The sequence below is a fragment of the Papaver somniferum genome, chromosome 2 (genome assembly GCF_003573695.1).
Source record: "Papaver somniferum cultivar HN1 chromosome 2, ASM357369v1, whole genome shotgun sequence".
Taxonomy (NCBI): domain Eukaryota; kingdom Viridiplantae; phylum Streptophyta; class Magnoliopsida; order Ranunculales; family Papaveraceae; genus Papaver; species Papaver somniferum.
In genome coordinates, this window is record NC_039359.1 from 93,224,575 (window position 1) to 93,246,823 (window position 22,249).

General features: G+C 43.8%; 1 pseudogene; it reads right to left on the bottom strand.

Annotated features, from left to right (window-relative positions):
• Nucleotides 1-8,096: 8,096 nt before the first annotated feature.
• On the bottom strand, nt 8,097-9,900 carry LOC113351622 (annotated as a pseudogene).
• Between the last annotated feature and the right edge of the window lie 12,349 nt (nt 9,901-22,249).

Here is a 22,249-nt window from a genome sequence, read left to right on the forward strand (position 1 = left end):
CTTTTGACGTTCCTCCTCTGCGTTCGTTAGTGCCCGAGCATCATCTGCGGTCCCCTCCAGCTTTTAAAGGGAAGAATACGAAGGGTGTAGTTCCGAGGGCTGAATCTTCCAAGAATCCTCCGGTGAAGAGAAAAGCTTCCGAAGTGTTCATTAGTTCATCCGGCCCCGCCGAGGAGGATGAGGCTGCCCCCTTGATACGTAGTGTCTCGGTTAGTAAGAAAAAAGTAACCTTCAAGCATATTGATCTCAAAATATTCAAGGAAAAGCATGAGCTCCAAGCCTTCGAGGTTCGTTTCTATGCCCCTGAGGATGATATTACTTATGAGCTTATCTCAAAGTATGAGTTCGATGAATTTCATTTGTTAACGACGGTTGGAGCGTTCGAAGCTGGTCTTATGCTGCCGTTGTACAGATCAGGTGATTCCTTCTACTATGACGTGATCGCTAGTCGTGAAGGCTCTTCCACCAATACTCACAGCCGTTCCGTATCCCAACTATCGGGGAATTATCTCCGCGCCCTGAAAGAGTGCTATCTGCGGAGTAAGGGGGAGACGTCGATGACTTGCTACGTCCCCAATCCCGCGGAGAAGTAATGGTATACTCCTGAGAATTTCAATAACTCCTTCGGTGATTACGTCAATAGTAGGAACCGCAAGCCGTGGAGTGTCAGCCTTCGGAATCTCGCTGCTCCTCGTGGCGAGATTCGTCTGTTAAATGAGGTCAGCGATGCCAAGCTGAAGTATGTTCCTGGCACGGAGGGGTCTAGTCATCGGAAACTCTTCCCAGCGCGCGAGAGGATCAAGCGCGATCATGACTACGAGTGGCACGCCACCGTTATCAAAATAGTTGGTCCGTGGGCTTACGGTTGGATTCCTGGTCCTCGCGGTTGGCGGCCTACCGAGAGTAGTAAGCCACGCGAGTCTCCTCCTGCTCGTTATGGAGATTTCTGTCCCTGGCGTTTGAACTTTGCGGGTATGAATTTTCCTTATGCCCTTGACGTCGTAGAGGGAGACGAGGAGGAAGGTTCTGGTGCTATACTTCCACCGAAGAATACCTCAACTGCTCAGGTACGCGGATTCTAGCTGCGCTTCTCCTTTTTTTAGAAATTCATCTGACGGGAAAAATAATTCTTTTTGTGGTGTTGTTTTTCAGGTGTTGAAGAAGAAAAAGATTAAGCCGAAGCAGTCTTCTACTATTGTGATGGGCGAGGCTGAGGCCCAAGAAGAAGTTACTAGTCCAGTGAACGAAGAGTTTGCTGAGGATGAGGAGATTACAGATGGGGAGGAACGTACTGGTACTTCCCCTATCAATGTCGAAGAAAAGGTCTTCGTTGGTCATGTTGGTGATGAAGGAAGGAACAAAGCCGTGGTGGCTGAGGGCGTTGTTATTGGGGACATTTCTGTCCCTGCTGGTGATGTCGCGGATACCCTTCCCGCCTCTCAAGAATTTTCTTTTGATCGGATGTACTTCACGGGGGAGTTCTTTGACGATGCCCTCGATTTTCTCGAGGACTTCTCTTTACTTTCCCCAAATGATAATTGGGATGTTCTTGGTGGTGATGGTAATGGAGACGCCACTGTTGAAGATGGTGGCGCGGAGGAGCATGATGTGCATGTAGGCGCGGAGGAGCATGCCGACATTTGTGCTGAGGGGGCCGTGTCAGAGAAGGGGAAATCGGTCATTGATGCGCCTGCTGATAATCTTCCACAGTCGCCGATGTCTGAGGGCGAGGACGCCATCATGGATTGGTTCAATGAAAAGAACCTTTTATTTGTCCGTCATCCCGCCCCTGTTGTTGCTGTGGAAAAGGAATCTACTGCGTATACCCGTCGCATGATGGAGATGTCTTCTAAGGCGCGGGTGTCTGAAGCCTGGGGAAAAAATTTGAGTGTTCCCGAAGCTACCCTTGTGCCGGAGCCTCCTACTTCCGTTGCAGATATGATGGCCATCGCCGACGGGTATCAATATGGCTATCCGCAACAACGTGTCTTGGAGGTAAATTTTCGTACATACTTTTTCGTGACAATCGAATGCTTCGGTGAAATAATGTTTGTCATCTTGATGTGTAGATGATGAGGAGTGAGCACTGTAACCACGTGTTGTATCAGTTCTTCAAAGCGAAATCTCTGAAGCTCGAGGCTAAGCTTCGTCACAGAGAAAAGGAATTATCTGCGGCTGAGGTCGAAATAGAAGAACTGAGAAAAAGCCTCAAGGAGAAAGAGAAGCTGGGTGAAGCAGAGGCCGGTCTTCGTTCCGAGCTTGTTGCTGTTCGCGCTGAGTTAGAGCAAGCTCGCAGCCAAGTTTCAACTTTCACAGGTTTGGTTCTTTTTCCCTCGCAGTATGTCGTCATTCCTCTATTTCTTAGTTGTTCTGTCTGAGTCTCCCCACCCTATTTCCAGTGGGTGGAGTCCCCGAGCTGATATGGCTTCGAAACGAAAGAGCTCGGCAAAAATCTCGTATTAAAGATCTGCTTGAGAAAATTAAGAATGAAGCCAAGAAATGGGATGCTCGGGCTGAGGTATGGCGCGCGAGGAATGTTCAGATGGTCGACATGCAAAATCTGTACAACCATGATCGTGCTTTATTTAATGGCACACTGCTGTGGACACGTGATAGTCTGCGGGAAGCCCGTGAGCGTACTTCCTTGCTGGAGTCTAGGATTCATCTGCTGGAAGAAGAATTACAGAAGGCTCGATCCATTCCTCTTTCAGGGGTTAAGGATAATATGCTCTGTCTTGTCAGAGAAAGAGATGATGCCCGTGCCGAAGCCCATGCTCTAAGCAAGGCCCTTGCCGCGTCCCGCGTTGAAGTAACTCGTCAGGCTGAGTCTGAGAGGAATCTTGAAGTGTGTATGTACAGACTTAGCAAAGGGGTCTCAGAGATAAATAAAGAGGTCGACCATCTTCGTCACACGGACTCGATGAAGCAGGTAGAATTAGATGCCTATCAATTTACTCTCACCAACCTTCAACTAGACTATAAGAAATTATCCGCGGAATATGACCATCTTGATGAAGTGCGAGATGCGGTTGTTAACGAGTATGAAGAGGCTTCGGCTTGTGTCGAAGGTATAATCCTATTTCATCGAGTGTGACCGTGTTTTTTTTTCGTGCTAACTCCGTGGTGTTGTCTTTTTCAGAGCTCGAGGGACACCTTCGCGTCACAAATGAAAAACTTGAAAAGGCTCAATCTTCCTTAGCGCAACATCACAAATGACCGTTGGAACCTTATCTTCTTGTGTCCTTACGTCTATCACGCAGAGGTCTGCGTTTTCCCCTTGATCCCGCAGAGGCATCCTCGCTCGTTCCACAGGTTGATCGACACGTACACTGCTCAGAGTGTTTAATGTGGGTAGTTGAGGGGTCTGCTCGTGTCAGACAAGTGTCTTCTTCCCCTGTCACGTCCGTGTCAGCTAAATTTCTCTCCACCGTTGATCCTAACTCCTCTTTTGGGGATGCGATAAAGTAACTCCTTGGGGTTTATTTGGTGTTTCGTAGCGCATCATGTTTTGATGTTTTGGCCCGCATGCTTTCCATGTATCTTTTTATATACACGTGTCTGATAGTGAGATGTATGTGTACACAGCAGTGTTTGGGATGTAAATAATACTTGAAAATACTCGGACTGCTTATATCCACTCGAGCATGGCCGTATCTATAGGAGCCCAAAATTTGTTAAGAGTTGTCTAGTCTGCTCTGGTTAGCTTAAATAAGCAGGCTCAGGATTTCTCTAAAAGTTAATAACTTGGTCTGGTACTCGCCCGAACAGTCACACCTGGTGGGCTGGTACCCATTTGAATTTTTTTAAGAATTTTAATTTTATGTTGGAGTAAATTGTTGTGTTTTGGTTATATTTTGGACTAAAAATTCTTAATTTTATTTCAATAATACATTTAGAATATTAACTACTTATGATTGTTTTGAATATTAGTTCTACTGACTCTTACTTAGGAGCTCCTATATTTGTTGATAGATCAAAAATTAAGAATTTCGATAAGATTGTCACTAATATGGAAAGTGAAAACTACATACAAACCCATTTTAAGGATTTTATCCACCGTAAAACCCGCGATCGGAAATCTTCAGGCGCGCCTCCAATTTTTGGGTGAAAATTATTCACAAACCCATATTTTCCAAAATTATCATCCGAGAGATAGAGGCGAAAACAAAATAAAAGATCTGATTTTCCTCATAATAAATTCTCGTCATTTCTTCCTTTCTTCTTCTTCTTCTTCATCTTGCTCCTTTATCATAACCTAATAGTTATAACTTTTTCCAGAAGCTGTTTCCAACTAGGGTTTCAACTTATCTCATTAATCATTTATCTCTTTCACTCTTTTCACTTGATAGATGCGGCTGCAGTTCGTTGTCTGAATCAGAAAGAGGGGTTTTGATAGGTTGAGATGAACAAAAAATCAAGATGGAAAGGATGTACTGCTGCTCAAATTAACAAATGGATCGAGAAGAACAAGGAGAAATAGCTGCTACTGTTGATTTGGGGAGAAGATTACAGTGAGGATATGTGATAATTTTGGGTTCCGTGAACCGAGAAATCCAAGAAGGAAGTGGATCTTATGTTGTAGAATAATGGGTTTGGTTCAGATTTGTGGTTGCTGCGTTGGTCAATCTCAGATAGAAGAGTGATTATGATTTTAAGATGAAGGTTAATTGGTTAGGGTTTGGTTGAATCTAAGTGCATCTGGAGATAAATGGGTCTTGATTAGTTGGATGGAATTCAGTTCAATGGTGGTGATATATGGAATAGATAAACAAGGTTTGTGAGCTCAAATGGATATGGAAGTTTTAGTGTTTGTATGTGAGAAGATTGGCAGATGAGGTGCAGGTAATGGCATTGCAGGTGGTGGTTGGAAGTTATAGGTCTAAGACAGTGTTGGTCTGGTGCTATTGGAAGCACATTACGATGGTGTTGATGTTATCTTTGTGCTGGTGATTGTTGTTGCGGGTGAAAGAAAAGTGACGTGAGTAAGGTTTGAAGCTGCAGTTTATTGTTGCTATGGATAATGGCCTACAAGAATTGCATTAGAAATGGAAAGAATGGGTTTGCCACATATGAATGAATGAGTTATGAATAATTTGGATAAATGTTTAGGAATGAATTACTTGGATGGAACTATGGAGTGGCCTGAATTTGGTCGGGAAAACATGCCAAAACAGACAGAACTCTGGATGAAACAGAGTCAGGCGAGAAATGCTTCGATTTCATTTATTATTACTAGACTTAAGGTAAGGTTAAAGTAAAGAGATATGTCATGGTTGCATAACCTGTTATGTATCTATAAAGTTTGTTGCATAACTTGTTATGCAGTCCCGAAAATAGTTACACGTTACGCAGTTTTTTTTTGTTTTTGCATAATTTGTTATGCAGTCCAGAAAAACGGTTGCATAACACGTTATGCAACTATTTTTTTGTTAGTATTGAAACCAACAAAAAAATAAGGTTGCATAACTTGTCATGCGCCTACGATAATATCTACATAACATGTTATGCAGTCGTGAAAATAGATGCATAACCTGTTATGCATCCGAAAATATGGCCGCATAATGCATTATGCATCGAGAAAATTGTTGCACAATCTTTTATGCATCGAGAAAATAGATGCATAACCTGATATGCATCCGTAAATATGGATGCATAATGCATTATGCATCAATTTTTTATGTACGCACTAAAATACACCAAAACAATGGCTACATAACTTGTTATAGATGCATAACTTTGTTATGCATATGCATAATTTGTTATGCAGCCGAGAAAATGGTTGCATAGTTCGTTATGCGTCTGCAGAATGTGTCATGCATCTTTTTTGGTGGCTGCGTAATGGTTATGTATCAATTTTTCGAAAATTTTGCCTAAAATGATGATCACCTCCGATTTTTTCGTGAAAAACAAAAATTTGATATTCTTGTTTGTACTCGTTGTGTAGCTCTCTTAAAAAGATTTCCAACGATATAAAATTTGTAAAATTCCACGGCGCGGATTTTTAGATATGTCATATCCAAGTTGCGTTGCCAATTATACCCCTGATGCATAACCCGTCATGCGAATACATAATCCGTCATGCAGAAAATTTTAATAATTTTATATAATTATGGGTGTCGCGGAACTAAAAATTAATTGTGGGCATGACAATGAGAATATTATTTTTTTTGGGCATGCGGCTAATTTTCTTATATGGAAAACAAAGCCCATAGTTGGAATTGTAAAATTTTGGTTCAAGCAAGTAAGAAAATCCTAATTAAATCTGCTTTATCTATTATGCCTATATACCAAATGGGGTGTTTTTCTCTCCCTATAAAAATCACAGATACAATAGATGCAGTTCAAAGGGATTTCTGGTGGGGTAAACAAAAAGACTCTAAGGGTTACTATCCCATTAGTTATGGCTTCATGTGTGAACCAATTGAAGTAGGTGGTTTAGTATTTAAAGAAGCAAACAAAATGAATAAGGCAATGATAGACAATCTAGCATGGAGAATAGCAATCCAGCAGAACACCCTTTTAGGTTATGTCCTTAAGAATAAGTACTTTAAAAACTCAACTATTTTCCATTCCAAGAAGCATTATAATGCTTCTTGGATATGAGTATGCATTATGCAGGGGGTTTCTTTGATCCATAAATTCAGTTTTTGGGAGGTAGGCGAAGGTAAGTCAATCCAAATTTGGACCGATAAATGGATTTCATGTATGAAAGAAAATCTCATATCCTACTGTGGTACTCAATTAAATCTTTTAACACATGTATATGAGTTGCTAGACTCGAATACTAAAAAGTGGAACGAAATGAAAGTTAGATGTAACTTTGCACCTTAAATTTCAGAAAAGATTACAGGAATACAAATTAAAAATTGAAACAAGATAGATTAAGATGGCAACTTACAAATGACGAAAATTTTACTGTTAAATCAATGCATCAAAAACATAAAAATCCATCCTTTGATATCATTAATACTGATATTAAAGCTTTTTGGAAATCCTTTTGGAAGTTAAACGTATCTCAAAAAATTAAAATCTTCCTGTGGAAGTGTATTCATAATGCCTTGCCTGTTAGGAAAAAACTAGTTGAACACATGAAAGATATAGACATGAAGTGTATTTTCTGCGAGCATGAATGTGAGTCTTTGAAGCATCTTTTTTTTAATGTCCCTATGCTAGATCTGTTTCTTTGCTGCCTCATGTGGTAGGTATAAATTCCAGTAGTGATTTAGATTTCTCTTTTACACAAATATATTCTAATTGGATAGCAGGGGTACGAAAATTCTGAAATAGAAATCATGGCCACAAAATGCTGGTTGATTTGGAAGGAAAAATGTTTACGAATCTTCCATTCAAAATCAACTACAAGCATTCAACTCTCTCTAGCTGTTACCAGGGATTAACTTCTATCTCTACATTTGTATTACAAAACCAAAGAGACACAAATAATAGTGGATGGTCAAAACCCCAAGCAAACCGGTGCGGCTACGATGTGGTTCTTTAAATGCTGACACCTAGTATATAGAAGGAAAAAACTTGAAAAACAGTTTTATTACCTAACTATTTTTCCTTTTTCTTTTTTTACCTTCCTACTTTTTCTCAAAAAGTAGAACAGTTCAGGAGATTTGGAGGGGGCAGATTTTTTAGTTAAATATATGTCCAAAATTAAAGAGGTACTACATACAAAATGTATGTGGCCCGACCACATCGTAGCCATCACCCAAACAAACCAACTTAAAGTTAACTTTGATGCATCTTGGATTGACTCTTGCACTTCTGCTGGGTATGGTATAATTCTTCGATGTGATACTGGTGGTGCGATCCAAGCTACATCAGGGACTTTCAATGCATCCACAGTAGAAGAAGCAGAAGCTCTGAGTATGCTGAAGACAGCAACTTGGGCAAAGAGTATGGGCTTAAAGAACTTATGGGTGGAAGGTGTTTGTCAGAGGTTAATCTACTATGCTCAGCACAATGCTATATATTATAAATGATAGATGAGTTAAAAAGATACTTCGTTGATCTTAAGATGAACCAAACAGATGTCACCCTCCATCTGCATCAAGAAGAACACGTCGACCTTAAGAGGAACCAAACGACCGCAAGAACCAGTAGCAGGCGGTGTTTCACACAAATCCAAAACTGCAGCCTACATGTCCTTGGCAGACAGGTGAGATTTGCTGTTGCATGATGGCTAGAGATGAGTAATGTGGAAGTGACAAGTGGAAGAAGCATGTGTGGGATGACGGAAGGCGCTCATCAGAACCGGATGTCTTGTAGATGGTCAAGAAATACGGCAAACCAGAAAAACCATTTACTGGTAGGTATTTGACTGAGGTCCAAAAGAAAAGAAGCTCCCTCTGCTGCTCCATGGACATACCCATTACAACCTGCAGTGACAGTTTCAAAATGTTACCCCAGTATTTTACAAAAAAATATATATATATATATAAGAAAAGCTAACAAATAAAGCACAAAGAATCCATGATAAGTCCCAATTTTGGACAAAATCATTTTAGCTATTGCATATAATTAGCAGTAAGATTTCAGTATAATTTAAATTGCTACAGGGCTTCAATAAGGCTATTGGAAAAAGTTAAAATCCTCTCAAACCAACCCGCCTGTTTTGAGTGTACATGTAGAGGTAACTAAAGAAGACATAATTGGAACTGATATTGTAACCACAAGACCATCAAAACTCAGATAGCAAAGAAACATCAAGAGCTGAAAAGAGAAATCTAATAAGACGCGAAAAGGTGACACCGAAAAAACAAAATCCAATAAATAAAAACATGACATAACATAAAAAGAAAACTAAAGCTAACATTAAAAACTTATGGAATTCATAAACTATGATTGTATGTACCTTCCAGAACCAGCAAATCTGTTCATCAGTTTCTCTGTAGCCCTCGTACTTCGTGTGTTCTTTCCATTCCTTTAAACAAATAGGATTATCACCTCCAAGTAGAGCACAATCAAGACCTTTCAGACCTATCCTTCGGAAAAAGCTTTTCGCCAGCCTTCGCTTACAAAGAATATCAGCAAAACCTCTGGCGAAACAACCTTTGCAGAGACAGATTTGATGAAGAGATGCTGAATAAGAAGATGTACATATTGTTCTCTGTTCTTACTATTGACAACAATGTTGTTCCCTCCAGGGCACAGCTCCACGAGTTCCCGGGATCCAAACTCTTCGATTTCCCTGACAAATGTCAACCCCATAGCATCTGAATCAACAAAGTCAGCATCCATCTCCAGAATCTTTTTGCAACTCTTGTATATGATTGGATCTGCGCATTGTATGTCTTCCAAAGATATTTTCTCCCCTGCTAATTGCAAGAAAAATACACAGTCGAATGCAATGCCTACTTGCACTTTATGCATCACGGCTAAAGCAAAAACTCGGCCACAGAAGCCAAAAAGATCAAGTTGTTCGGGTTTGAGTTGTGCAGGGTTGGGAAAGAATCTGTGACACTCCTCCGGGCATTCTATAAAAAGGGACTTTTCTGGACTAAATAGTGCCTGGCAAACCAAGAGAAGCCACTCCCGCAGGACACCATGACCCGTAGCTACCTCGTCTTTGAACTCCCCAAAAAGGCCATTGTGCAAGGACTTGGGTTTTACATGAGCAATGTGTTCAAATGATTCCTTGAATAAGAGTGACCTGTCAATGAGAAGTTTGTGCAGTTTTTCGCTGTCATCCTTGACCTCAGGGAACATCATCACCATCAAATGTCTCCTTGATCCAGAATCTATTGCACTGTCATATTTGAGAAGCCATAGATGATCATCGCCCCTCTTTGAGTGCCTGATAAGATAATCTATCGCAAGGGGGAACTTTCGAAAAGCCGCCGAAAGAAGTTCTTTTCCATCCCCATAGTGTTCAGATATGTTGTGCAACTCCATGAAAACAAAGAGAAAGAGAGACCATCCAGTGTTGAATTTTAAATTACCTCCTGCATCCCGAATAGCTTACTCCAAATATTCCAAGCCTTGCTCAAGGTTTTTCACTAAACTAGAAAAGTCACAGTGAAACATAAATATTTGAACCGGACAACATGGATTTTCGCCCTCCTCCAAGTCGTCCACATTCACAGGAAGCGATAGACCCTTCTCCCTTAGATGATCCTTAATTGCCCTGCGGAGATGGAGTGAAAACAACGCAAATTCTTAAAAATCCCTCTTAAGACTCCTTAAATCGCAAGTTAAATGGATTCCAAACTTCTGTTCAACTTTGTATCCACTATCTCGCTTACAAACTTGTATAGGCCTGCAATTAAGTGAGACTTTTTTGCAATACCAAAGTATCTTGCTCTATTTGAAAAAGCAATTGATTTCAGTATGAATACAAGAGTTTCACAACAAGAGCAGTACAACTGGTGCTCGTCCTCATCGGTAGCTTTCCGAAACAATCCGCAAAAGGTCAAAACTATGCTAGCACACTGATTCTGTATGGAATTAGGAAAGAAGAAGCCAGAATTGGTTTTAGGGTCGATCAGAAAGAGTCTAACACATTTCTTAGCCATCTCTTTATTTTCTTTAATTGAGGAATCGAGCAATTCAGCTAGAACCAATGCTAAACCACGGTTGTTGAGGATTAGAAGATGCTCCATAGATTTCTTCATATTGTATCTAGGAATGGTACTCAGTATATCCTTAAGTCCCGGTAATATATCGACTCTTGAGGAGTATCGAACATGACTCTCATCTTCACTAGTCTTGCCGCGACAGTAGCAGTACACAAAGTAAATAAAATCATCAAATTCTTGTGTTTTTTGTTTATACGCATCGGCAGTGCTATTTGGCTCCCTAATCTCCACTCCCTATTTTCCTCCCTACAATCTAAACCCCACGTTGGGGGAATGGTGAACCCCACCTGAATGCGAATTTCGATATGGATGTGGGGCTTAGATTATCGAGAGGTGAATAGGGAGGTGAAGAATAGGGAGGCAACTAGCATTTCCGTCTATTCATCAGTGTACATCAATTGATCACCACAATATCTTCACTATTAACTTTACCAGTTTTGAATAGGGTTGAAGAAGTATAACCTTTACCTATATATACATTACAGGGTTCAGGGTTCAGGTATCTAACAAATTTCATTCTTACCAAAACAGACTACTATATAAAATTGGATTCCAAATTAAAGGTAGAGCCTTAACATTGATTTTAGCAACCAGCAAATTGAAGAAAAATCAGGAAAAGAAATCTGACCTTTTCTCTGTTTCCTTATTTTCCTTGGCTCTTGTATGCAGAAATTCTGAGCTTCACAAAAATGCAGAGTGAACGGGCGAGTTTTTCTCTGATTTAGGTTTCAATTGTTCTAATTTCAGTCTCAACTCTACAGCGGCATAATGTGTTTACCGAGAGACGAGAGACAAAAGGAAAAGGAAAAGCCGGTGGTGAATGGTGATTTTTCCCAAAGTTTTCATACAGGTGGCTTTTCCACTTCTTACAAGTCAAAAAAACAAGTAGAAAGACAAAATAACAAGAAGTTAGTTTGATATTAGTATCACGTTTGGATTGCATCCAAAAGTAACATTTTGATTTCTAAAAGTCGAAAAGTATGAAATTATTTGAAGTAGAGAATTTGAAAGTGACTTCTAAAAGTCGAAAAGTTAACATTTTTCTGCTTCTGACTTCTACTTCTAGAGAAGTAAAACCATAGAAGTCAGAAACAAATAGCGTGTTTGGATACCAGAAGCAGAGTTGTTTCTACTTCTCCATAAGCAGAAGTAAAAAAAAAACTATTTTGCTTCACAAAAAGATGACTTTTTTGCTTCTAGAAGTCGTGGTGAAAAATTATTACCAAACTGACTTCTGATTTTTCTGCTTCATGAAGTTAAAAAACAACTTCTAGAATGACATCCTTATAATTTGATATCTATAAGCAAAAAAAAATCAGTTTTTTGTGTAACAAAATATTTTTGTTTCTACCTTATGCTTCTGGTAAAAACGTTAGAAATGTCTCAATTCTACCGTGAATTCCGATTCGTGTGTTTTGTATGGTACCGATTTCACATGTTTTTAAATATGATTTCATCATTTTTATTTTTTATTTTTTTTTACCTTTTTTTAATGGGAAATTTTTTCACTAACACAACTAAGAGAAGGATCCATCATCCACAATCTTATTTGCACACTATCTTACAAGATTTGCACCAATCTTTTTATAGAGTTCAAACGTTAACGAATTTGAAATTAATATTTTAATGATTTCTTTTGATGCAAAAATAAGTTCCTCTTTTTAAACTCTAGGTTCCTACAAAAAATGAGCACAATTGGAGATACCAGACATCACCATATCCACCTGTTTGAGGGTGAAAACGGTTTCTGCTGATTTCGGTAATTTCGGGCGTGTGGGTGAGAAACGAGTCTAAACCCTAAACAGTGTACTGCAAGGGAGTACTTTAGATTCGAGAGATCAATCTGTACAAATCCGGCCTAAACCAAGAAATGGCCGTTCAAGGCTTGCTTCGGTCACAAAGAGGAGGATAAGGGTTGGTTTTGAGGAGGGAAGCGAAGAGAGTGTTGAGACAAGAATAGTTGATTCTGGAAGAGTAGTTTTTTTGTAACTTGTATCAGAAAGTGGGAAGATAACATATGGGAAAGCTAGCAAACGTTTTCTGAGTATTGTATGCTCCTGACCTGAACTTGTTGTTCGATGGAAATAGGTAATGTCTATTTATACAAGTCGAAGTGAAACGTACTCTGGTCTCATTAAGAAATGGAAAATGGGTGAGTAAATGGGAGGAGGTGGTAACCGGTAGCGCTTGGAATTGATGTTCCATAAAAGAAAGCGTTTCACCATTACTCCCTTTATTTACTAACCGCCTCATCCTTATGACACTTTCTTATAACGAGCGTAGTGTACGCCGCACTCTATAAACCGCCAAACCAATACCCAACGAGCATCCCCCAGTTTGTGACATGTGTTGATGTCTCGAGTGTTTTCGTGGAAAACATGTAGCATGTTGTTGTTGTCTGGCAAGTTAAGCTTGGGAGACTTTCCGGCTCGGTGGTGACCTTCAACGGTCGAGATTTTGCATCTTAAGAGGAAGGTAGCCGTTGATTATTGCAACCTTTCGTTTGGTAGCCAATGGCATGAAAATATGATCAGTATGGCTTTAATATGGCCCAGTTTAGGCGCGGCCAAAAGTTAGGGTTTTGGCTTTGTTTAGGCGCGACCAAACTAGGGCCAAAGGTTGCCGTGTGTTAGCGTGTAACCTTAAACGACTAAGATCTGCATCTTAGATGAAAAAGTGGTCGTTGATTGTTGCAGGCCTTTGTTTTGGTATCCGCATAGGGAAGGCCGGCATGGTATGGCGCGGAAAGGTGGTTGGCATGCCATTGGCACATGTGGCATGGCATGCCTTGGCGCGGTTTGGCGTGACCAAAACTAAGGTTTTGGGCCAAAGGTTACCATGCGTTGTTTGGAGACCTTGGACGGCTAGGATTTGCATCTAGGATGGAAGGGTGGTCGTTGGTCGTCGCACGCCTTCGTTTTGGTAGCTTCATGGTATGGCGCGATATGGTGGTTGGCATGCCATTGGCACATGTGTCATGGCATTCCTTGATGCGGTTTGGCGTGGCCAAAACTAGGTTTTTGGGCCAAAAGTTACCATGCGTTGTTTTGCGACCTTGGAAAACTAGGATTTGCATCTTAGATGAAAAAATGGTCGTTGATTGTTGCAGGCCTTCGATTTGGTAGCCGCATAGTGAAGGCCGACATGGTATGGCGCGGCAAGGTGGTTGGCATGCCATTGGCACATGTGGCATGGCATGCCTTGGCACGGTTTGGCGTGTCCAAAACTAGGGTTTTGGACCAAAGGTTACCATGTGTTGTTTGGCGACCTTGGACGGCTAGGATTTGCATCTAGGATGGAAGGGTGGCTGTTAATCATCGTACGCCTTCGTTTTCGTAGCCGCATGGGAAGGCCAGCATGGCATGGCGCGACAAGGTGGTTGGCATGTCATTGGCACATGTGGCATGGCATGCCTTGGCACCGTTTGGCGTTGCCAAAACTAGGGTGTTGGGCCAAAGGTTACCATGCGTTGTTTGGAGAACTTGGACGGATAGGATTTGCATCTAGGATGGAAGGGCGGCCTTTGATCGTCGCACGCCTTCGTTTTGGTAGCCGCATGGGGAAGGCCGGCATGGTATGACGCGGCAAGGTGGTTAGCATGCCATTGGCACATGTGGCATGGCATGCCTTGGCGCGGTTTGGCGTGGCCAAAACTAGGGTTTTAGGCAAAAGGTTACCATGCATTGTTTGGCGACCTTGGACGGCTAGGATTTGCATCTAGGGTGGAAGGGTGGTCGTTGATCGTCGCACGCCTTCGTTTTGGTAGACGCACATGGAAGGCCGGCATGGTGGGGCCAAGACCAATGGTACAGATGGCTTGGCATAGTGGGGTCAAGGGTTTGGTACGGACGACTTGGCATGGTGGGGCCAAGGCAAGGTGCGGTTGGCTTGGCATGCCATTGGAGCATGGTGCGGCTAGCATGGTTGGGGCCAAGGCAAGGCGATGTTGGCTTGGCATGGTGGGGCCAAGGGTTTGACATGCCATTGGCGCATGGTGTGGCTAGCATGGTTGGGGCCAAGGCAAGGTGCGGTTGGCTTGGCATGGTGGGGCCAAGGGTTTGGCATGCCATTGGTGCATGCTGCGGATAGGATGCCTTGGCGCGGTAGACGTGGCTGGCATGGTTTTCCATTGGCACAGTGGTGCGGCTGGCATGGTTGGCATGCTTTGGCGCGGAGTTGTGGCTGGCATGGTTTTCCATTGGCACAGTGGTGCGGCTGGCATGGTTGGCATGCCTTGGCGCGGAGATGTGGCTGGCATGGTTTGCCATTGGAACAGTGGTGCGGCTGGCATGGTTGGCATGCCTTGGCGTGGAGATGTGGCTGGCATGGTTTGCCATTGGCAAAGTAGTGCCGCTGGCATGGTTGGCATGCTTGGAACGGAGATGTGCCAAGGCATGCCAACCATGCCATCTGCACCATTGGGCCAATGGCAAACCATGCTAGCCACATCTCCACGCCAAGGCATGCCAACCATGCTAGCCGCACCACTGTGTCAATGGCAAACCATGCCAGCCACATCTCCGCGCCAAGGCATGCAAGCCTCACCACTGTGCCAATGGAAAACCATGCCATCCACATCTCCGCGCCAAGGCATGCCAACCATGCCATCCGCACCACTGTGCCAATGGCAAACCATGCCATCCACATCTAGGTCAATGTTAAGGGTTCTGCCGTGGAACATGACACATAAAAAAAAAGGTACTCTGGTAATTCTTACGTAGGCATGCTGATCGATTCAATAAATGTGCTAATGGTCATAGTGACGTCATGTCAGTTGTACGGTTTTACGATTTTAACCCTAAGCTAAAAACCACCATCAACATTAAGTCCCCTGCTTAGCTCGGAACAATAGCATTGTTGTGAGGTAAGCATAAGATGGTGACGGGCAAGGACAAAAATCGAAACGACAAGTCGTGGAAAGATGGTCAGGAAGGTCCGACTAACCTTTTTCGAGAGGTAAGGAGAGTCCATGATCCTCGTGTTTGGAGGCCTTGCGTAGATTCTATTCGTGGTGTAGACCATGAAGTGGTGAGATCAAGATCGTCGGTTTAGACTGGCTATCCATCACCTTGGCTGGGTCAGGGAACATCATGATGATGGCTTGGCGAGTTGTCGGTGTTGGTGCGACAAGTCATGGCGCGGACGGCTTGGAATGGTGGGGCCAAGGCAATGACGCAGTTTGGTGAGGCAAAGCATGCGCGGATGGCTTGGCATGTGAGGCCAAGGCATGGCGCGGTCCTGGCCAGGCAAGCATGGCGGACGGCTTGGCTTGGTGGGGCCAAGGCAATGGCGCGGACGGTCTTGGCATGGTGATTGGTCTTCGCGGTCCCGGTTGCCTCTTTTCCTTACTTGACTCAAATAGGAAGTCCTTTCCTTATTCAAACTCCCAAGTATCACGCTTATAAAAGGAAGGCCGGCCTCTACTTTTACTTCACACCTATATTTTTTTTTATTCTGGCCGTGTGGTAACAGTAAAGCGGACGAGCGAATCCCAAGTATGTCTTCCAATACTTCCTCTTTATCTTGCTTTTTTTTGTGTGTTAGTGCAAACCCTAGCTGTAGGCGTACCTTTTCATGAACTTGTAGAAATGTTGTCCTTCTGCGTTGATATGAATCCTAGCCATAGGTATGCTTTGCACGAACTTGTAGTAACATTTAGGCGTGAATACCGTAGTGATATTGGCCGCCTCAATTACCGTGCTTAGGCATGCATGAGCTGGTAATTGTCATTCCCTTCCCGCGAAAACCTAGCTTCTAGGGTTTACTCCTTTTTCCTGGCGTGACCGTGTGTATGGTTCCCGTGGTGGGGTGCGCCTCCTCAACGGGCGCAAATTTCCCGCTGCAGGGTACAGTCTTGGCATGAGGAGGCGATGCAAGGTCTGTCAGACCCCATTTCTTTGCCTATGAGCATTATGAATTTGAAACGAATTGGCTTGCGTCCAGGATGGATCTCTTGTGTCTGATAAAATAATTTTCATGCACTTTCCGTAATAATTTCTCTTCATATTGTTCCATTGTAGTTATTTTGAAGGTGGAAGTAGCGTGAGAGAATTTTCGTTAGGATGTAATTTGAGAAAAGTTCTGTCGTACCGAAAGATGTTGGCAATTCCAAGCCAAACATAAATGATGAGTTCTTTACAACATCCGCCACGATTAGGAGAAATCAGCCCAAGTATGTGTCGATTTTTCTGACTGGTCCGGAAAGTGAAGGAGAGGCCCGGTCGGTTCGTCCAGGAGGTGTAATAAGGTTTTGTCTTCAGAGGAAATAGTATCATGCTTCTCCTATTGACTTTAAAATATCTGTGAGTCCACTGCGTCCCTTTGAGAAATATATGAGATTCATGATGAGCCAGGAATGTGTAAAAGCCAGTTTGACCAAGGCGCATATCATTGATGCTGTCGCGGCTTCCGCAGTGCTTCAAATTAGGAAAGATATTCCAGGCTTGGTTGCTTTTATTTCCAGATGGTGTCTAAATACTAACACGGCCATATGCAGGTGGGATGAAATGACTATCTCCTTAAAGAGCATGGTCGTGTTGCTGAACCTTCCTGTAATAGGAAACCTCGATGTCAAATTGTCTGCAGATGAAGAAGAAATGCGCGCCGCTCTGGTTGCGAAATTAAAAGGATTCACTCGGAAATAAAACGATTAGAGGTGCTTCTATGGCTGGTGGGTGTCTTAGTGGTTTCCTGATGGGTTGGAGCCGAATCATAAGAATAGTACGCTTCATGTCGCGGCGTTCTTGGCTCTTTGGTTATCCAGATATATTTTCCATGAAGGCTCGGGTAAGAAGGAGATAAGACAGGAACTTATCAAGTTTTCCATAAAATTGGCAAAAGGTGTCGTTCTCCCTATTGGCGGCTTGTTTCTTGGTTCTATGTACACACACTTGGATCAGCTGGTCGCGGACATGTGCGCTTCAAAACCGTTGGCCGTATTTCCCGAGTCTTGGGGTGGATCTAGGATACTGTGCTGGTCGAATAGGCGCCCAAAGATTGGTTTGAACCTGGTTGGATTCCTTTGCTCCTTCTCCGGGAATGTCTTTGTCTTCTGATAAAGAGGATATGAGTGTTGGAGAGATGGTGTTCATGCGAAGCTGCACGCCTGGTTATGTGTCGTCTTTCTTTCGAGGATCTTGCAAAGCAGTGTCTTACAATATCGATAGGGCGTCTCGACATATGGGTTTTGACCAAGGGTCCCACTTGTTCGTCATCCGGTTGTTCCAGAAGTCTCGTTGCCAACTGTTCTCGACGCTACTGTTCTTGTGTCGGGTAAAAGTCACCCTTTCCTGCTTACGGAACGAAATCCATCAACAACCTCAAAATACAACATATTTTGGCAGGATGAGTTTCTCGTTTTCCATGGATTCGTGAATGATGTGGTAGAAAATCTTCACGGTAAGCCTTATCCCGCGGTTTTAGCGGAGCATCCACTGCTGAGGGATCCTTCTTCGTCCAAGAGAAAATCCGTTAGCCCGAATGCAGATAGTCCCCAAGTGAAGGAGCCAAGATCTAAAAGCCGTGCAAATGGTTCCCAGTCAATTTCGACAGCCCTACCGACTTCAGTTCGTCCAATATGCGGGTACGTGTGATTTTCCTCTTGACTTTAGTTGGATCGTGCATACTTGTTTCTTTCCTGAGTATCCATCTTTGTATCTTGCCTAGGGTCTCAGCAGCGTTAACGCCTTTACCAAACTTGCAAGTAGTCAGAAAACATCGCTTCTCGAGACGGATGGTGGTGGTGCTGAGCCTATCCGTGGATATGGGAAACCCGAGAAGGATGAAAACTCAGAGTTCAGTGATGGCGAGAGTAGTTCTTCCGACAGCAGTGCTGAGTCTTCCTCTATCCAGTCTAAAAGCGAATCAGTGAGTCTCCCGCATGTTTTTTTTTCTTACTCTTTGGAAAATATCTAATCCATGATGTCATAGGGGGACATCGTTTCTGAATATGGCCCTGAGACGGAGACTGGTGGTGATACAACTTTGTCTCCAATTGTGGAAGCCGCACCGGGCGACCTTGAAATGGATGTAGATCGAGATGAAAACGTCGTTGTGACTCAGGAAATGGAGAGTACTCCAGTGGCCGCAGGTGCAATTTTCGTTAGGAATCCCTTGGAGGTTGCTGATGTAGACGCGGGCGCCACTTTCAACCCTCCATACCTGGTTCCTTATCCGGATCATGTGTTTATCGGGGGATTTAGCGTGCCAGCCAAACATGCGGCGCTATACACCAAGATATGGGAAATCTATGGACATATCGCCCCAACCAAGAAGGTTACCAGTCGATTTAAGTTGGTTAAGAGTGTGGAGGAAGCTTTGTCTTCGATTGACGACATGTGCAACGTGACCGGTAATACTGTTTCTGAGGATGTAATCTCGAGCTGGAGGTTCCATCGTGACATGTGTGTAAACTTTGAGCTCAATGTTCCTTGGTTCGTTGACGGTTTCTCTGAGGTTGAAAATTTGCTGGTCGAAACAGTCGAAGGTCCTTCTGCGGATATGGTGAAGAAGTAGGAAGAGGAAGTCGAAAAATTATCCAGGAAGCTGAAGTTGAAGAGGGCGGCTCTCCAAAGCACGAAGGAGGCTCTTGCTAAGAAGAGCAAGCCATTGTTGAAAAACTTTCATTGAACGTATTTCCGTCTTCTGAACTTCTTATTTTTAGGTTTTTTTTTTGAAAGGCAAATGAAACGCCTAGTTTATGGTTTTGATTTCCTGGATTTTTTGGTTGATAGGCAAATGTTACCTTGAGGGTTTTGGATTATTCTTTTGGAATGAATTGTTTTGGAATTGATTGTTTTGGGAATGATGTTGTCTTGGTTACGATTGCAAGCGACGCAAACATCACAGGAAAAACCATGGAACCGTGAGCGTTGTGTGTCGGTAGATGACATGAGGTGAAACATAACATGGCTATAGGTTTTATCATTCCCGTGAAAACTTGAAATAGCAAACCATGCATTTTGTCTAGGTAAGACCTACTCGGTTTTTCAGGTCTCCTGATGAAAAGAGAATCTTCCGGGCGTAAGATCGAGTTTTACGGGAGGCACCGCCGTGATTGTGGAAAGTGCCCGGTCGTCTCATATGATAATCGAGTCGTCGATCCCTGGTTGGATCGTTCGCTTTTAACCTCTAGGAAGTCTCTAGTCATCCCTCGCCGTGTCAAGACCGATAATCGGGTCGTCTGGTAGCTGAGTCGTCGATCCCTGAGCAGATCGCCTGCTTCTACCGCCTTGATGTCTGGGTCGAAGCATGAGATCGATGGTCGAAAATTTACATTGTAACCGAAAGATCAATCTCCCACTGTGGTCGCCAATTATTTGAGGGTGAAAACGGTTTCTACTGATTTCGGTAATTTGGGGCGTGTTAGTGAGAAACAAGTCTAAACCCTAAACAATGTATTGCAAGGGATTACTTTAGATTCGAGAGATCAATCCGTACAAATCCTTCCTAAACCAAGAAATGGTCGTTCCAGACTTGCTTCGGTCACAAAGTGGAGGAGAAGGGTTGGTTTTGGGGAGGGAAGCGAAGAGAGTGTTGAGACCAGAATAGTTGATTCTGGAAGAGTAGTTGTTTTCTGACTTGTATCAGAAAGTGGGAAGCTAACATATGGGAAAGCTAGCAAACGTTTTCTGAGTATTGTATGCTCCTGACCTGAACTTGTTGTTCGGTGGAAATAGATAATTCCTATTTATACAAGTCGAAGTGAAACGTAGTCTGGTCTCATTAAGAAATGGAAAACGGGTGAGTAAATGGGAGGAAGTGGTAACCGGTAATGCTTGGAATTGATGTTCCATAAAATAAAACGTTTCACCATTACTCCCTGTATTTACTAACCGCCTCATCCTTATAACACTTTCTTATAATGAGCGTAGTGTACGCCGCACGCTGTAAACCGCCAAACCAATACCCAATGAACATCCCCCAGTTTGTGACATGTGTTGATGTCTCGAGTTTTTTCGTGGAAAACATGTAGCATGTTGTTTTTGTCTGGCAAGTTGAGCTTGGGAGACTTGCCGGCTCGGTGGTGACCTTCAACGGTCGAGATTTTGCATCTTAAGAGGAAGGAAACCGTTGATTATTGCAACCTTTCGTTTGGTAACCAGTGGCATGAAAGTATGATCCGTATGGCTTTAATATGGCTCAGTTTAGGCGCGGCAAAAAGTTAGGGTTTTGAGCGCAACCAAACTAGGGTCAAAGTTTGCCATGTGTTAGCTTGTAACCTTGGACGACTAAGATCTGCATCTTAGATGAAAAAGTGGTCGTTGATTATTGCAGGCATTCGTTTTGGCAGCCTTATAGGGAAGGCCGGATGGTATGGCGCGGCAAGGTAGTTGGCATGCCATTGGCACATGTAGCATGGCATGCCTTGACGCGGTTTGGCGGGGCCAAAACTAGGGTTTTGGGCCAAAGGTTACCATGCGTTGTTTGGCGACCTTGGACGGCTAGGATTTACATTTAGCATGGAAGGGTGGCTGTTGATCGTCGCACGCCTTCGTTTTGGTAGCCGCATGGGGAAGGCCATCATGGTATGACGCGGCAAGTTGGTTGGCCTGCCATTGGCACATGAGGCATGGCATGCCTTGGCGCGGTTTAGCGTGGCCAAAACTAAGGTTTTGGGCCAAAGGTTACCATGCGTTGTTTGGTGAACTTGGACGGCTAGGATTTGCATCCAGGATGGAAGGGTGGCCGTTTGTCGTCGCACGCCTTCGTTTTGGTAGCCGCATGGGGAAGGCCGGAATGGTATGGTGCAGCAAGGTGGTTGGCATGCCATTGGCACATGTGGCATGGCATGCCTTGGCGCGGTTTGGCGTGGCCAAAACTAGGGTTTTAGGCCAAAGGTTACCATGCGATGTTTGGCGACCTTGGACGACTAGGATTTGCATCTAGGATTGAAGGGTGGTAGTTGATCGTCGCAAGCCTTCGTTTTGGTAGCCGCATGGGGAAGGTCGGCATGGTATGGCGCGGCAAGGTAGTTGGCATGCCATTGGCACATCTGGCATGGCATGCCTTGGCGCGGTTTGGCGTGGCCAAAACTAGAGTTTTGGGCCAAAGGTTACCATGCGTTGTTTGGCGACCTTGGACGACTAGGATTTGCATATAGGATGGAAGGATAGTCGCACGCCTTCGTTTTGGTAGCCGCATAGGGAAGGTTGCATGGTGGGGCCAAGGAAAGGTGCGGTTGGCTTGGCATGGTGGGACCAAGGGTTTGGCATGCAATTAGTGCATGGTGCGGCTAGCATGGTTGGGCCAAGCCAAGGCGCGGTTGTCTTGGCATGGTGGGTCCAAGGGTTTAGCTTGCCATTGGTGCATGGTGCGGCTAGCATGGTTGGGGCCAAGGAAAGGTGTGGTTGGCTTAGCATGGTGGGGCCAAGGGTTTGGCATGTCATTTGCGCATGGTGCGGCTAGCATGGTTGGCATGCCTTGGCGCGGTAGACGTGGCTGGCATGGTTTTCCATTGGCACAGTGGTGCGGCAGGCATGGTTGGCATGCCTTAGCGCGGAGATGTGGCTGGCATGGTTTTCCATTGGCATAGTGGTGCGACTGGCATGGTTGTAATGCCTTGGCGCGGAGATGTGTCTGGCATGGTTTTCCATTGGCACAATGGTGCGGCTGGCCTGGTTGGCATGCCTTGGCGCGGAGATGTGGATGTCATGGTTTGCCATTGT